Source organism: Rhinolophus sinicus, linkage group LG12, assembly GCF_036562045.2.
Source record: "Rhinolophus sinicus isolate RSC01 linkage group LG12, ASM3656204v1, whole genome shotgun sequence".
In the NCBI taxonomy this organism is placed as follows: Eukaryota; Metazoa; Chordata; class Mammalia; order Chiroptera; family Rhinolophidae; genus Rhinolophus; species Rhinolophus sinicus.
The window spans coordinates 22,667,199-22,686,282 of NC_133761.1; the positions used below are offsets into that span (position 1 = coordinate 22,667,199).

Below are 19,084 nucleotides of genomic sequence, written 5' to 3' on the forward strand. Positions count from 1 at the left end.
AGAAGTCTCCTAACTTCTGGCTGTGGAAAGAGGCAGAGATTATAGCTGAGTGAGACGGAGGGTAGCTGCACTCCCAGGCAGTCCTCTTAAAGGTTCTGAGCACAGACTTACTCACTGAGGGACTCACTCACTCTGAGTTCCAGCACTGGGGCAGCAACTCAAAAGGTGCCAAGGACATATAGGGAGGAACTGAATTGTCTGACGAGAGCTGACGGGGCAGCTTTCTCCCCGACAGAGGAGCAGGCAGAAGCCATTGTTTCTTTGTTGAGCCCTCCCTCCCTGTGTGAAGATGCAGGCAAATGCTATATCTGAGTCTCCATCCAACTGGCTTCCATGTTTCATCTGCCCCACCATAGCGATTCCCTGAGACCATGCCCCACCCAAATTTGGGGCATACCCAAGCTTCTTCCAGTGGCTTTTTCATATAAACAGCCTGCCTTGGCTCAAGCTGTGGACTTTCCTAAATTATGCAAAGGTTTACACAATCCAAACAAGCAGCATGTGGCTTCTGCATGTCCCGTACCTGTGGCTGAGCATCCCTAAGCTCCGCACTAGTGACAGCCAGTTTTGGCTCATGGCTTGGGCTCTCAAGTAATCTCTGAGCACAGAGCAGATGGTGGCCATCTATGGATTGCTTTGTGGCTCATGCCAGGTGGCCCTGGGCAGGGCACAGACTACTGCTGAACTTGACCTGCAGCAGGTCCCCTCCCAGGAGGCCCACGACTGGCAGACCTAATGGCCAGCTTCAGACTGGGCTGGAGATTTATCCGGCCATCTCCAAGGATGACACACCCAAAGGACAGACTGGTCAGGCAACACAGCCCCACTAAAGTGAACACTGCTCTGTAGGGTCAGCCCCTGCACAACAGCTCTTCCACTATAGTCAGGGCCTGTCCTCGCAACAAATCAGCCCAAAGGTCAGTCCTCACAACTAATTAGCATGAGGTCAATCCCTCCCATTGACATGTAAACAGCAACCAGTAATCAACTACAATAGGCAGGTACACAGAACCCACACAAGGGACACACCTGGAGCATCCGACTCTGGTGACCAGGGAGATTGCACCACTGGGTTCCACAGGACACCTACTACATAAGGCCACTCTACTAAGACTAGGAGGCACAGCAGCCCTACATAGAAACAAAACAGGGAGGCAGCCAAAATGGGGAGACAAAGAAACATATCCCAAATAAAAGAACGGAACAAAGCTCCAGGAAAACAACAACAACAACAACAACAACTAAACTAACTGGAGACAAGCAATCTACCAGACACAAAGTTCAAAATACTTGTTATAAGGCTGCTCAAGTTCTTAGGGAGAACTTCGGCAAAGACATAAGAAACATAAAAAGGGAGATAGAAACATAAAAAAAGAACCAGTTAGAAATAAAGAATACAATAACTGAAATGAAGAATACATTAAAGGGAATTGACAGTAGATTAGATGAAGCAGAGGATCAAATCAGTGATTTAGAAAATAAGGTAGTAGAAAACACCTAAGCAGAACAGCAAAAAGAAAAGACTCCAAAAAATTAAGGCAGTTTAAGGGGCCTCTGGGACAATATCAAGCCTGCCAGTATTTGCATCATAGGGGTACGAGAAGGAAAAGAGAGAAAGCAAGGGATTGAGAACCTATTTGAAGAAATAATGACTGAAAACCTTCCTAGCCTGGCAAAGGAAATGGACATACAAGTCCAGAAAGCACAGAGTCCCAAACAAGATGAACCTAAAGAGGCCCAAATCACGACACATCATAATTAAAATGCCAGAGGTTAAAGACAAAGAGAGACTCTTACAGAGCAGCAAGAGAAAAGCAGTTAGTTACTTACAAGAGAGCTCCCATAAGACTGTCAGCTGATTTCTCAACAGAAGCTTTTCAGGCCAGAAGGGTCTGTCAGGAAATATTCAAAGTGATGAAGAGCAAGGACCTACAACCAAGATTATTCTATCCAACAAAGTTATCATTTTGAATCTAAGGACAGATAAAGAGATTCCCAGACAAGAAAAAGCCAAAGGAATTCATCATCACTAAACCAATATTACAAGAAATCTCAGAGGGACTTCTTTAAGATATATATATATATATATATATATATATATATATATATATATATATATATATATATGTGTGTGTGTGTGTGTATATGTATATATATATATGATATTATATATATGATAATATATATCTATCTACATCTATATAGATATATAATATATATTACGTAATATATAATAAAATGGCAATAACTACATATCTATCACAATTACTTTAAATGTAAATGGATTAAATGCTCCAATCAAAAGATGGGGGTCTGAATGAATAAGAAAACAAAACCCTATGCTGCCTACAAGAGACACACTTCAGATCAAAAGATACACACAGACTGAAAGTAAAGGGATGGAAAAATGATATTTCATGAAAATGGAAACACAGACACACACACAAAGCTGTGGTGGCAATACTTATACCACAAAATAAATTTTAAAACAAAGGCTATAACAACTGACAAAGAAGGATCCAGTAATCACATTCCTGGTATTTACACAAAGAAACCCAAAACACGACTTTGAAGGGATGTGTGCATACATATGTTCATTGCAGCATTGTTTACAATAGCCAAGATGTGGAGGTAACCTGGGTGTCTGTAAATGAACTAATGGATAAAGAATAGTGGTACATATATACAATGGAATATTGCTTGGTCATGGAAGGGAATGGGTTCTTGCCATCTACGGTGGCATGGATAGACCTAAAAGGTATTGTGCTGAGTGAAGTATGTCAGACAATGAAATAAGATGCAGTGTGATTTCACTTATATGTGGAATCTAAAGAACAAAATAAACAAGCAAACAAAACAGAAATAAACTCATAGATATAGAGAACATTTTGACAGTTGCCAATGGTATGGGGTTGGGAATGGGTGAAAAAGGGGCTAGGACTAAGAAGTAGAAATTTGTTGTTACAAAGTAGTCTTGGGGGTGTAGGGTATAGCATTTAAGTAATATAGTCAATAATACTGTAATAACTATGTATGCTGTCAGATGGGTACTAGATTTATTGGGGTGATAGATGGGAGTGGGTTGGAAAACAGGGTGAAAAAGGTGAAGGCATTAAGAAGTACAAACTGGTAGTTACAAAATAGTCATGGGTATGTAAAATTAAGCATAGGGAATGTAGTCAATGATATGATAATAACTATGTATAGTGCTAGGTAGGTACTAGAATAGTATGAGGGATCACTTCTTAAATTATACAAATGTCTAACCACGATGCTGTACACCTGAAATTAATACAAAATAATATTGAATGTCAACTGTAATTGAAAAAAATTTTCAAAGGAGGGAAAATGTGAAGGGGAATAAGATGTTCAAATCTCCAGGTATAAAACAAGTAAGTCATGGATGTAATGTATAGCATGTGAAATATAATCAATTATATTGTGACAGTACAGTATGGTGTTAGATGGTTGCTGGACTTACGGTGATCACTTCTTCAGGTGTATAAATGTTGAATAACTATTGTGTACACCTGAAATTAATGTAATATTCTATGTTAGCTATATTTTAATAAAAATCTTAGAAGAAAAAGCCAAGAGGAATGGAATTAACATTATTAACTTAGTCTAATAAAGATTCATCTAGTTTACATTGAAGTATAGATTAAGAAGTTTCAGCCCTCTTTGAGTTATTTATTTTCCTTTCAGGATCAGTTTTCTATTTTTTCTACTTTTGGCCATTTCAGAAAATTTAAGCCAGGTTTCACTTGGGTATTAATTTTCTAATTCTAATAAATATATATAAAATATAATACTTTTATACACAATACACTTTAGAATATTTTTGTATAATATCTTCTTTCTTTTTCCGTTTTTCTACTCTAAAGTGTTTTCTTACAGCTTTGTTGGGGGTAAAATTGAGATAGAATAAACTGCACGTATTTTAGTTTTACAATTTGATACATTTTTGTTTATGTATATGTCTATGGAGCTATTCGACTTTTTTCAGAAGTTTTGTGGCTTTAGGTTTTTAAATTTTTGGCCTATGATCCACTTCAAGTTATTTTTTTAGGTATAGAACAAAATGTGAATTGAGGATTTTTTTTTTTAATCCATTACTTTTGTTGCAAAACCATCCTTTTTCCCATTCAATTACCTTAGTATCTTTTTCATTTTTCTTGTGCAATTTTCCTCCTTCCTTTTAAGTAGTTAAGTTTTAAAGGCCATGAATATACCTCTGAATATAGTTTTGGCAGCATCTTATAAGTGGGCTTGTTATTTTCATTACTTTCTATGCATTCTGTAATCACAATTTTGATTTTCCTATTTATCCTTACAGTTATTTTCATGACTTAAGAGAAATTTTTTTTTCCTTAATTTTAATTTGCAGTTTGTTGTAATCATTAACTTTCAGTAGTCAAAGAATATAGCCTGTACATGTTCTATCTTTTGGTATTATTGGAGTTTTCTTTGAAGACAATATCCAGCCTATCTGTTTCTCTCTTGCCCCATCCTATTTTCTTTATCACATTGTCCTGTTTAACTTCTTTCACAAAATTGATCGCTTTCTGAAATTATCATTCTTTATATGTATGTCTTCAATCTCACTTCCTTGTAAGGAAGCCTTGTTCTTGTTCACCACTATATTCTAATGGTTACAAGAATGACCACAATAAATATTTATTGGTGAAATAAATGAATAACAATATTGTTTTAATTCTATAAGCAAAGTAAAGTAATACAAATTTCTTATTTATTGAGTATTTATTGTCTTTAAATTATGTGCATAATTTGTGAGGCACATAAGCCATAAGAGGGAAGGTAGGGAAAACAAAAGGAGAGGTACAGGAGAATTTCTCACCCAAGGTGCAATCTGTCAGTCAAAAGTGTAACTGATTTGCTTAATTTTAAAGCTTTAATTCTTTCTGCCAGGCACCATATCAATAAGGAACCTAAAGCTGTGACTTTCCAGCTGAAGGGAAGAATGTTTAATAACCTCAATTCTTTGTTACAGAGAATAATTCATAGTCATTACACAATATACTTAGGCACCAGGAGGAGAAAAAGTATCATGGAATTATGTACTCCTTATTCATGTTCCGCATCCAATACCACACTAGCTGTTGCAATCTCTTGCTATGACAGGCTCCTTTGATTAAATTGATTTTAGTTTGTCACATAGAACAAATTCTAACATAACCTTTAAACCTCCCACCAAAGCTGAACTCATCATCAGATGCAATACAAATGTGGAGAAAAATCTTAATTTATTGAGTCAAAATGCAGTAATTCTGGAGAAGAAGGCACTGGTACCTCATATATTAAGCAACTATCAAATATCCTTCCACATTCTCCCTACAAGTACAAAAATCAGTTAGGGGTTGTCTTAAATTTCCTGGGAAAAGAAACGGCTACCTTTCTAGTAATAAGATTAAAAAGAAGAAAAAATAGCTGATAATTTCTGAGAATTTAGAAAGTGTCAGGCACTATTCTTAGTGCTACACATGAAATAATTCAGTTAATCCTCAACAAGAACTCTATGGAATCATCCCCATTTGGTATAAAGGAAACTGTGGAGCAGAGATGCTATATGATTTGTCAAGGGTCAGAGTAAATGGCAGAGGCAAGGCTCAAATTCAACAGCCTGGCTCCAGAATCCCTGCTCTTATCCATTGCACATATTGTCTTGCAACTCTTCAGTTGAATTGTTGTCACTGAAGCCACAAGGAAAGCAAGCTTTAAAAAGACAAACATATTTAATATAAATTCATTTCCTATTCCTCTTATTTTAAAAGAAAAGCAAAAAGGAATAAACAAAGGGCTAGGGAATGGTGAAAGAGGGCTTCTTTCTATCTTATTCTTTATAGCATTTTCACAAAAGTTCTTGCTAGTGACTTTAGGCTTGTATTGAATAATCAATTATTTCAAAACCCCTTCAACATACAAGTCTCACTCAATTAGGTAAGGTAAGAAAAGAAGTTAAATAGACATTATAAACCCTATTTTATGGATAAGTAATGTATCTATATAAATATGTAGACAGAGACATAAGGAACCTAAGATCTCAAACCCACAATCTATTTTTAACCAGGCATCCCTCCATAAAATATCCCTAGTGACGTGTATGCAGAAAGAACAAGATGAGGGAGAGAAATACTTTACTTATTAGGTGGGGGTTGATTCCAAACTCTAATTTAGTTCCCTAATGTACTAGCTGAACCACAAAGGGAACTACTTTGCCATACCTAGAAAAACAACCACTGCTGGAAATTGAACCAGGCTAAACAGCCTCCTTCATCTTTTTTCCCTAAAGTCACACCAACGTCTTAGATCTTCTCATTTGATGGCATGGCATATTAGATTTCCTTCTTATGCTACTATCCCTCTATGTATCCACTGTGACAAATAAAATGGGAAGTACCATCTTTCAATATTTGTATCTTTTTTACATTATACCAGAAGCTTCCAATATGTGCCATGATAGAATAATTCTATTAAATTTGTCCCAAGGTTATGCTATAAATGTGGAGATTTACCTCATACTCTACCTGCCTGCTAGAAAAAGTCTTAGCTAAGTTTCCCAACCACGTGTAAAGTAAATATAATATGACTTAGGTGCGCCTTTGTGCCTTCCACTTGTTGCCTCAGGGGAACGCTCTGTCCAGGTGGCACCCGGACATTGACTCCCACGTCAGCAGGAGTAAACTCGGGAAGGCCTCGCCAGCCCCCTGGGTTGAACAATAGCTGACCCGCCAGTGGAACACATGAATAGGATCATGTAAGTTGCCCTATGGCCATAGTACCTCCTGTACATTGTTAAACTGCTGGAATCATGTCCCCCTGCCTTCTACCCTAGATAATTATCCTGAAACTTGTGATTCATTGTCCCCATGCTTGCTGATTGTAATCGTTATAGCCTAGCATTCTTTCCCGACTGGTAATCTATTGGAAAAAAACCCTATTTAATTAGTTTCCTCGGGGAGCCCTAGTCGGAACTCTCCTGTGGGGATGCTCGCCGGACACACCTGAAGCCAAGACGCTGTCTGGGTTCCCCAGCGCCTTGGAAACACTCTTCGGGTGGTGACAACTCACTGTTGCTCTTTGTCTTACTTTGCTTTATTCTGTCTATCTTACGTATTGCCTCACTTAATAAATAGTGTTTTGCTGCCTCAACTCCATCTCAGTTTGCATGGTGAATGCGTATTCGACACCCAGATTCTGTGGCCACTTACAACATAGCCCCTTGCTGCTACACCACATTAACAGACAGGGCAATATAATGTGAACCACATGACAGAATGGCCCAAATAACAAGATGCCCATAAAACAAAGTGTACCAAACTCCATTGCTCACTGTAAATTTTAACCATTCATCTTTATTCAGACAAAGAATAAGACCCAATTGTGGATTTTCTTTGTCTATAATTTCCAAGGTATCCAGAAGAATCACCTTTAATTTTCTCCAATAAACTCCAGAAAATCATATATCTCAATAACAAAAACAATCAATATCATTTTCACATGATGATTTTTGCAAACTCTAGTCACATCACACCAACCTATCCAATTAAGTGTTATTATCCTTATTTTACAATAAAGAAATTGAGAAGCACAGAGTTCAACTTGTAAATCCACATAGCTAATTTAATCTCACCCCAAAAATCATTATTATTTCTCCTTCATAATACTGTCTCATTTAAGCAAGATAATAATTACTGTCATTTACTTAAAATTATTTCTCCCTCCTTCTTCCATATTGAATCAAAAATTGAAAAGCATATTCCCATTCATAACTTTTATAAATGGAAGAAGTCTACCCCTCATCTTTGTGGCATCAATTAAAAACACTCCAAGAAACAGAAAACTGGACTTAGCTGTTTTCATAGCAAACATAAAAACTATAGTAATAGTCTAAATTTTGAAAAGGCCCAATAAGAGGATTTACAGAGTTTATTTAAATTGGTTCTGTCTAATCTGGGATAATTTCAGATATTTTCCCAACCAGTATTCTAATGTTTCCCAGTTTATCAATTTGAAGGCTACTTTAATATTAGGAAGTTAATTCATTTTTTTTTTAAAGTCAGTTTAATTTAGTGAAGAAACTCATCACAATTTTCCATTTGCTCCTGACTCAATTTATGACTTATTTTTTGGTGTTATATAGAGTTTTTATATAAAATATCTTTCCCCGTATATTTTCTCGGGCTAGAAGTATTTCTCTCAGTGACACCTAGTCATTGAATAGTTGACTTCGAGTCTTGATAGATCATCAGTCTTCCAACTTAACAGTCTTGCAAGATAAATCGATAAACTCGATTTATCTTCAGTTTCAAATTCTAATGGCTTTATGTGTGTGGTTTTCTCCTTTCAACAACAGTGATAGTATTGCTATTACACTTAGTTTTACATATCCTCTCATGCCATCGTAAATGTCTGAGTCAAGCGCAGTGGTCAGACATCTACACAGTCCATGAACTGTTAAATGTAACTATACACACACACACACACACACACACACACACACACACACACAGGATGTGGACTACAGCATAGGGAATAGAGTCAATGGAATTGTAACAGCTATATACGATGTCAGAAGGGTAGTAGATTGGCAGAGGGGGTTATCACTTTGTGAGGGGTGTAAATGTCTAACTATTACATGGTTTTGTACACCTGAAACTAATAATAATAATAATAATAAAAATGTCTAAGCTAAGCTAAGCTTCTGCATTTATTCTCTAGTCACAGATAAAATGTTCTAAAATATGAAGACAACTCAAATAAGATAATACCTTTGTTCTCTATACCAACTTCTGTCTAGGTAATAATATGCAGATTTACCATTTATGTCCTCTAATGAGTCTTGAAAAAGTAAAGTATTGGTATAGAGGAAGCACTTTCTGCCTTAAAAAAAGTGTTATCTAGCCTGTAAATTGCTTAATTGTAATGTTCCCTTAGAAACTGAAACGGGATTGGGGAGTTTCCAAAATCACACTTAGTTTGAGAGATACAAATCTACTCTCTTAAATGAAGATTTTGGACATGGATTTCCTTAATTGAATGTCTATATCCAAAACATATTAAGAAGGAACTGAAATTTGATGACACAATATTACACTCTCTAAGAAGAGACTACTAATTAGATATCTCCCTACAAGTAAGAGTGGAGCTTAATTAATTTTGAATCCTGCTTACTTTTTGATGGTCCAGGATGGAACTGCTTTTCTCAAATCAGTTCATAGAGTCTCCTTTAGCTCAAATTTGATTAAATCAATTTTTAAATATATGCAAAAGGTGATTCTATATGTATAATGTCAATTTTAATGCATTCTAAAGTTCTTCTAATTCACTCCAAATTTAGCAACAAAAGTAGAGCAATTCTAATCTATTTGTGAAGGTTTATTTAAAATATAGTATAATTTAATTTATATAGCACCTAAGAATATGAAATTTAATAAAGGGTTATGAAATATGAAATAATAATAAAGGGTTAAAACTATCATTAGATTTATGTAAGTCCAGTATAATGATTTTTTTTAACTGAACTAATACAATTTATTAGCTCTGAAAAGTTTCTCCCAGTAATTATGAAAGAGGAAATTAAGCTCTCCAGCTTTAGAGTGGGAGGAATATATTGTTCTTGGAAATTGTCCATCTCCTTCCTGCTATTCAATTAATTACCTACTCTCTTTTACTTTTCTTTTTCTTTTATAATATTCATATCTTTTCCTCATGTAAACCAGCTTCTTCCCTCGTTAGTTCTTGATCTTTCCATAATCTGCATGCTTGGAGAATGTAGACATAAGCTTGATTAATGATTTCAGGTGGATATTTTTTTGTTATGCTTCTTAGAAACACATGTTAGAGTGTTATATTTAAAGACAGATGGCAAAAAATCATATGAACACTCCATGTGGCTAGTTCTCTATCCACCAATTTTCAGCTGAGGAGGCTTGCTCAAGCATCTGCAATAATTGGTAGAAAATAAAAATGGAGAAGACTAGAAATTTTCACGCATTAAAAATGTGGCTTTATTTGCTCTGACACCAAAATATACTGAATTTTAAATTTCTTCACATGGTTGTGGTATAAAGCACTCCTACAGAGAAGCAGCTATTTTCTAAATATACATAGCTTATTTCTTCAGAGTAGGAATTTTAACTGGAAGCCATGAACATATATAGTCATTTCAATGTTTTATGGTGCCAGTAAATAGAACTAACTATCATAAAGGATTGCTTCATAGCTTGAGTCCAAAAGTGATAGGTTCAAACTAATAATATCACCCACAGACCCTACCATCTAGCTGTTCTCACCATCAATTTAAAGTTTTGTTATGCTGTTCTGCCCCGCAAAACCTGTGTCTTTCAAGAATCTCATCCAAGGAAACCACCTTCCCATTGTTTCTGAGACTCACCAAATTTCACTTCATCCTCAGGAATCCTGTTCTATAGTTAGGAATTATGTGAATTCCTAACTATAAGCAAGGCCTCTCCAATGAAGCCCCGGATCCAGTTGTAAGACTCTTTTCAAAGGCAGGTAGGTACCAAGAATGACTTGTTCCAACCATGAGTCAGGTGACCCCGACTCCTCCATCTCAGAGTGAAAGCAGACATATAAGCTCAACCATGCAAATATAAGGACATCTACTTGTAACACACCAAGTTTATGCACAGACATGGAAGCATGCATTTACACAGGCATGCATACACACACATATGCACACATGTACTCACTCTCACTCACTATTGATGTAAGAAAGCAATAATCTTGAAAAGATGAGATAATACAATGCTGTGAAGGGAATATTTGTATCATTTCAAAATTCATATGTTGAGACCTAATCCTCAATATGATGTTTGGAAGTGGGGCCTTTGGGAGGATATTAGGTCATGAGGGTGGAACCATAAATGGGATTAATACCCTCATTGAAGAAGCCCCAGGGAGATCCCTCACCCCTTTCACCATGTGAGGACAAAGTGAGAAGATGGCCCCATCCACCTATGAACCAGAAAATAGTCTTTCACCACACATCGAACCTACTGATGTCTTGATATTGGGCTTCCCAAACACTAGAAGTTTGTAAAATTAATGCTTGTTGTTTATAAGCCTCTCACTTTATGGTATTTTGTTATAGCAGCCTTGACAGATTAAGACACAAAGTATGAGAAAGAGTTAAAATGATAAAATGAATGCCAAACTTTAGAAAGGTTATGAGTAAGAAAGACAAAAAGTGGAAGAGATAGGGACTTGAGGAGATAAAATAAATGAAATAAATTTAATTAATTAAAAAAAAAAAAAAAACAGGAATAGAGAAGACATGAGTAGAAGGAAGATAGATATTTCTGGTGACCAAGCTTACCAGAATAAGCTTAAAACCAATATGTAATATCACTTTCAGTCCAACTGATGCCTTTTTCTTAGTCTTCTTGACTCTTAGCTTAACCCTTTGAACCTGCTATATGACTTCAGGCAAAACTCCCAATTAAAGTTTACCAAGAATTTTCTTGGAACACATGGAGCATGAGTGCTTGGGGAACAAGAGACACATCCAACAGGAAGACATCTTTCTCTGAACTCAGTTTTGTATCTCTTTTGTCTCCTCTATTCAAAAGAATCTTCTCTGCAGTTCATTAATTCTACACCTAATATGCGCCAAACTTGCTCTAATACCCACCGTTAACATAGGTAGGAGAGTTGTTTATTTCAGAACTTTATAAAAACAACTAAAGAAATAATTGGCAATAACTGAACCCATACTAGAGAACAAAATCTTGAAAAAGAAAAAGTTAAATTTAAACATCGTGGCAGACACATCCTAAGGTGACCCCGGTAAGTCACTTTAGGGTGAAAGGTCCACTCCGCACTTGCATAATCCCTCCACCTTGTGTGTGGGCAGGATGTGTGACTTGCTTCTTACCAACAGAATGTAGCAAAGGTAATGGGATGCCATTCTCTTAACTAGATTACATAATATGATAAAGATGATGGATGTCACTTCCATGATGACTCCAACTTAGCCAACTGAATTAATTAACTCTCCAGATAAGATCACAGACCCAACCAACAACTTGATTTCAACCTGGTTACACCCTTAACAAAGGACCCAACTATCCCATGCTCTGAGTCCTAACATAGGGAAACTGTGAAATAATAAATGGGTCTTGCTTTAATCTGCTAAACATGTGGCAATTTATTATATATTACATAGCAATAGAAAATTTAAACATACATGTACATAAATTTAGTCTGAATGGTTTTAATGCAACCTTCCTCATTTTAACCTTCGTTATTTTAAAGATCTCCCTGCATACCATATCAAGCATATTTGTAAACATTCACATCACACATTAAGAATAGTTTTACTCTAAAAGTTTTAGAAAGTATTTTCATTATTTTGTCTATTTTGGAACAAATATTTTTCCTTGTTATTTAACCTCTATCCTAAGATATAATAATTGAGTCAAGTTGCAGCTGAGTAATATAATGCTTTGTTGACATTTCATTAAGTATTAATTCTTTTTTATTTGAAGGGTTTTTCTCATATTCCTGAACTAATAAGTCATTTTTCAGATTGCAAATATATTTGTAGACCTTCTGAATGTTTATAGCCATAGGAATTGTTCCTATATTACATAATGGCTAAAATGGCCCTGACCAAAAACAAATTATAACAAATAAAAGACATAATTGTGAGATTCACTTCCAAATGTACTTCAATAAGGGTTTATAAATTACCCTGCTGGTTTCCCTTCTCATCACCTTTTTTTCATGGTCTGATTTGGCATCCTTGGAAGATCCTCTTTTGTGTTCTATCTTGATTCTTGTCCCACGCATGTCTACACTGGAATGATAACACCGTTGCAAAGGCATTTCATTCTTCCTGCGTATAATGCTCAAAATCATAACTGTAAGAGTTTTTAAGAATTATGTGTTTATAGTTCCAGCTGTTCGCAATCCTATTATTTACTACATAGATCTTTTAAAAAAACTAAAGTGATGGAGATCTTGTCTCCTTTAATTCCCTTAAAAACAACTGCCTCAGTTACCAATTTTTCTGGAAATGACTTCTCTAACTGGACTGCATTTTCCAGGTTTTCTGGACACTGTTTTTCTCTGTTGTGAGAAAAACCTGTTCTGTGGCTGTAGTGGGGTTTCATAGAGCTTTGCAGGAGAGAAAAAAGTCTTCCAGGATAAGCACCCCACTCTCACAATGCCTACTCCCCTCAATGAGAACCCAGTTCAGAAGTTATTAACTCCATAAAGCTTTCCTTATTCTGTATCAAATATCATGTTCCCACTACTTCAGCCAAGAGCTGGCTGTTAACCATTTTTTATCAACTACCTTTCCTCATGGCCTACATTTCCTCAACCTTTTTTACAACCATGTCTATGAAATTGGAAAGAAACAGACTGTTTAAGGGCAGTTACCATATGCCAAAAGGAAAGGGGACTAAACAGAATCTTTAAAACAAATCTGAAAGATATGGCAGTAAGTAATGACATTTGAACGTCATGAAAAGAAAGAGCAAAGGCATTTACAGTACAGCTTGAAGGAACAAAGCACAACAGAAGATTGCTGGAAAGTATTTGCTACATTCTATAAAAGGATTGTTGGACATGTTTCTCCATTAAGAGGTATGAATTTCTCTTGGGCATTATACAAAGTCACATATGGAGACAGACCTTCATATCATTCATGGCAGTAAAGGCAAGATGTAGCAAAATATTTGCTCTATCAAATTTTCAAGCGAAGATGTGAATAATAGAATTTTTTAAAACCTAACATTTTTTAAATTGTGTACACTCTTGGTAAAACTTAAATGCTCTACTACATCAAAAACCTCTGAAATTTTACAAGAATAATTGTCATTTGTTACATATTTATAATTAACATTAAAAGTCAGTAGAGTGTCATGACTAATCAGCATGAATTTTGGAGTCAGCTAAATCTATGTTGGAATTCAGCCCCCTCCATTTATCAGTGGAGAACCACTAGAAAAGCCAATTAAAGTCTCTAAGCCTGTTTCTTCATTTGTAAAAATATAAGAAACAACACCTTTTCCATGGTGAAGAATAAATTAGATATTATTTACATATTGCTTATCATAGGGCATAGCCTATAGTAACTGTTCAATATATGCTACCAATTATTATTATCTATTTCAAATGTCTTATCTTGTAAAAGAAATTGTTTTTTTTTTATATTTATATATCACCTCATTCCAAAATTCATGCACCTTTCAAAATACATATAGCACATTAAGAGGGAAGACTGAGGAAATTATGAAGAAAAGGAAACTATAGTTAGAAATAAGTTAAAGATAGTGGTGAAATTAAAATACATATCATAAAGTCGTATATATTTTGTTAGAAATAAGCCATGGATGTAACACAGAGCTGCCTAGAAGCTGGTGTGAAGAGCAAAATACAGTTATATGACTTAAAAAAAATAAAAATAGAAAACTGTTTAAAAGAAACCCAGATATTTTGAGAAATGTGTGTCACATCTCTAGGTCTTCATAAAAAAAGATACTATGTGAGATATAAACAATTTCCTCAATAACTTTTTTATAGTAAAGCAAATAGAAAATAGTTTTGATTTTCTTATAATATCCTTCAAATTTTTCTAATGGAATAAAACCAAATGCAGCTTAGTGAAAATAATTGTAAAACAGTGCAGTTTGGATGCATGTCTCTCTGATCAGAAACAATACATCAATGAATAAATCTTAGTAATAACCAACTTTGTGTAGCATTTTAAAATTCATGATTATTGTTCATTCCAAAAGCTGGGTGAAGCAAATATATTCATCCTCATTTTACAGATATGGAAACTGCATTTCAAACAGGCTCAATGATTTACCCAGTTATGTAAGAGAAAGGTAACAGAGCAGGGACTGACCTCTGACTTGTTTCTTTTTTTTTTTAAGAAGCTTTATTGTTTTATCTTTTTTTTTTTTCATTTTTTATTCATTTCAGGTGTACGAAACAATGCAATAGTTAGACATTTCACCCCTCACAAAGTGATAACCCCTCTCCCCCAATCTATTGCCCCTCTGACATCGTGTATATCTATTAGAATTCCATTGACTCCGTTCCCTATGCTGTACTCCATATCCCGTGACTATATATATTAAATTATAGTTGACACACAATATTATTCAGCTTCAGCTTCAGGTGTACAGTGCAGTGGTCAGGCATCTACATCGTCCATGGAGTGGTCTCCCTAATAATCCATGTTCCTTCCCATCTGACACCTTACAAAATCTTTACAACATTACTGATTACACTCCCCAAACTGTCTTTCATATCCCTGTAGCAATATTGTAGTTATCAATTTATGTAGATTGGTGCAGCCACTATGGAAATCAGTACGGAGTTTTCTCAAAAAACTGGAAATGGAACTACCTTATGACCCAGCAATTTCACTCTTAAGTATCTATCCAGAGAAATCCAAGATGCTAATTCAAAAAAATATATGCACCCCTATGTTTAGTGCAGCACTATTCACAATAGCCAAAACTTGGAAACAACCAAAATGCCCATCAGTAAATGACTGGATTAAGAAACTGTGGTACATTTATACAACGCATTATTCCTTGGCTATAAAGAATGGAATCTTACCATTTGCAACAACATGGATGGACCTAGAGGACATTATACTAAGTTAAATAGGTCAGTTGGAGAAAGACAAATACCATATGATCTCACTGATATGTGGAATCTAAAGGTCTGAATAAATGAGCCTAGTAACCAGAAATGGTCTCAGAGATACAGGGAAAAACTGAGGGTGGCTAGAAGGGAGGGGAGTGGGGATGAGAAAGAAGGGGAAGGGATTAGACAGCATAAATTGGTGACTGACTTGTTTCTTAATCTCATGTACTTTCCACCAATCCCATTCCTATTCACAACACTGCTATGAAATGGACTGACCACTGGGAAAGCACAGAAGGCTCCAGCCTCTATCACTCTCAGGTATAGGAACCATCTTCAACAGCCTTGCTTTGATATATCAGAACCATAACGAAAAGTTTCAATCAAGCAGAGTTGTTTCCATGATACTAATGTCTTGGAAGAACTTCTCAGAAGTATTTCTTAAAATTCGAGTCACGCTATCAGAAAATATATCAATAATGTTTTTTTTTGTTTTCATGGCATTTTACATTTCTCAAAGCACTGGCATATGATAGTTTGTAGTTCCCTAGAGAAATCTGCTCCTGTAAAGCAAATCAACTTGCTTACACCAAATGAGATGCTACGCAAGTTTACCTTTTGCAGAGAATGGCAGATTAAGCCAGAGAAAATAAAATCTGATCATGAACACTCTCAAACAAGATCCTCGTGCACAGAATAACGTTAATTGGAGGCCTTTTATAAATACATAGCACAGAAATTACGAATATATGAAAAGAAAAATAATACATAGTGCCTGACCAGTTTGTAATCTGTTATTTTATAGCATATGAGAGAAGAAATGGCAAAAGACAGCAATGAATAACCAGTTTAAAAAGGAAAAAGAGCTAATAATGTATGGTCAGACCTCAAAAAATAAAAGATCCCAATTATAGTTTGAAAAAGTTATACTGTTATTTTCAAATACAATTTACAACTAAGTGTAAAATCTGGCTTTAGGACAAATATTTGCTAATTATGGAATATTCTAGTTTCCACAGGATGCAAATATTTGGTCTGTCAATAATTAAGTTCCTGTATTTCCTGTAGGCAGCTGGTTCAGGGATAAGAAACATGCAACAGTTACTAAAATTGAGCAGCTCAGAATGAAAACGGGCTTTTTAAATGCTTTAATTCTGAATATGGCAATGACCTAAGGATTTTGACTATGAAAAACGTCTCATTTTGAGTCTAACATTTTGATCCTACCACCTTATCTTTCCCCAAGAAAATAACATCAGGTTGAGAGAATATGTGCAAAGCAAAGATTAGTCAATTTTAGCTAATGCTTTCTGGAAATGGTGCACAGTGTACAAAAGTGGCTTTCATTATCTGGGTGACGTGTGCCCGGTGACAGGAACCTGACTTTGCTGATTACCGCAGGCTTCCAGCTGGTGGCAAAACGTGCTTCTTGTTCATTTCACCCAAGCTGAGATCTTAACCAGTGTCTACTGGGGAACTGTCTTGAAAATAATCAATCCACAAAACGATGAGCCCTCAGAACAAGACAAGGTGAAAAAAAAAAATTATTTGTAGTCAACCAAAACACCAAACGATAACCAAAAAAATTTTTTTTAATGTTCTAATTTTCAACTGAGAGAACAGAACCACTACGGCAATTGTATTTTATAAATTATTATTTTTGCTCTTCAGAGAGTAAAGTCAATTTTTTAAAAGGATATGTTGATTTGTGCTTAGACAATATTTAGCAAACTATATTCTCAACAGATAGAAATTACTCATGATAATATACATTTCAATACCAGACCTCCCCATGGCCCTATATTTAATATGGGACATATAGAATATCATTTGTTTCCCTTGTTTACAATCTTCTTCTGCTTTGTTCCTTTGTTCTTTTTGTTTGCTTTGTTCATCTATAAACAAAGTTCTGTAGTTAACAGAGTAAATTTAATGACAATTTAATATTTTTTTATCGAAGTGTTCAAGAAGCTGGTTCCAAAGGGGATGGAAAGGCTCATGGAAATAGAAGTGGTTCATTTTGTACTCAAAAATCATTTTGGTTGCCAAATATTGTATTGACATACACATTCTTGATCTAAATTTAGGCTCAGCTCCTATGACAATCTAAGTGCAAATATTTTTTCTTTTCCTGTCATTGAAATAAGTGCTAAGGACTTCTTGTATGGTAGTATCATTGTTCCCATGACCCCTGGACTGGAATGATGAAGGGCAGGTGGCATCTTAAAATTAGATGACATTTTCTAGACTTTATTTTATTGGAATCAATAGAAAAAAGGGGGAGAGGGAGTAAAGAGAAATACATTTATCCCATTTCTAGGTCCTGAGGTAAGAATGCTAAAAAGAAAACACATCCTCCACTTAAAAGGATCGAATGAGAGTAAGTGGCATGAAGGGAAGGCCAGGTTTCTACTAGAAAAAGATGAAGGGAATAGGAATGGGCAAAAATAGGATGAGGATAAAGGGATTTTTTTCCAATGGCAGAAGGCAAAAGTGAAAGGGTTTGGGAAGCCTGCAAGGACAGGAAAATTGAGTTAGACAATGGAGGCAGATGAAGAAGAATGTTGGAGCAGTATAGTTATAAGAGTCCTAGCGATGGATGACATGGGCAGTTGAATTTCTGATGGTGACTAATAAGAAGAGGGATGTGAGTCGTAATAGGAATCAGTCCTGAGAAGGTCTAAGGAGATATCAGGCATGTTTATGCTGGATGTTTTGAGATCAAGGGACGAGTGAATACCTTCTCAGTGGACTTTGATCAGAACTACCAATCACTGAGAAACCTCTTCTCTCTCAACAGTGAAGCAGTATTGCAATCTAGGAAGGAAGAGATCCTAATGGAGTAGGAGGCCAGGACCTCTCTTTTTTTTTAGTGGTCACTGAAAAACTTACATCATAGGAGTTATGGGACAACTAAATAATTGCAAGATGAATTATGTTGCATTAATGTATATACTATTCTTGCTAAAGCAGGATGCTCAGAAGAATGAGTGTTATTGTTCTCTTTTCTTTCCCTCAACAGTAAGCAAACTTGGTACTCAGCTTCTGAACTCCACTACCTCAAACAATTTGAGAATTGAAAGTAAAATCTGCTGTGTATGAACGATAATTCCCCCATAGGTTCAATTTGAGGTAGACTCTTGGAGTAAATAAAGATAAAAACTCATGCTGGGAAAGGAGACCAGTGAAAGAGATGTTTCCCCAGGCACAGTAGAGTCTAGGGGTTTGGGGAGATACCATGAGTGCAGGTATTGTTCCTGATAGCAATCCCTCATGGGACACCCATGGAGGCCAAGAAATGATCAGCAAATTCTTCAGGCACCATGCCTATGGTCGATGAACAGGATCTTCAGGGAACACACTCTGAGCTTGCAGAGAGCATCAGTGCTTGGCAGGTGGTAGAGGGAAAAATGGAAGGTAGATTTCCAGA

At 35.7% G+C, this 19,084-nt stretch overlaps 1 long non-coding RNA gene across 1 annotated transcript in view; it reads right to left on the reverse strand.

Moving 5' to 3' along the window:
• Positions 1-19,084, reverse strand: part of LOC109457602 (uncharacterized) — a 179,629-nt gene that overhangs the window by 80,066 nt on the left and 80,479 nt on the right. Inside the window, exon 4 of the long non-coding RNA XR_012490887.1 lies at positions 12,760-12,841. This is a non-coding gene — a long non-coding RNA (uncharacterized LOC109457602). The remainder of the gene's footprint in view (positions 1-12,759; positions 12,842-19,084) is intronic.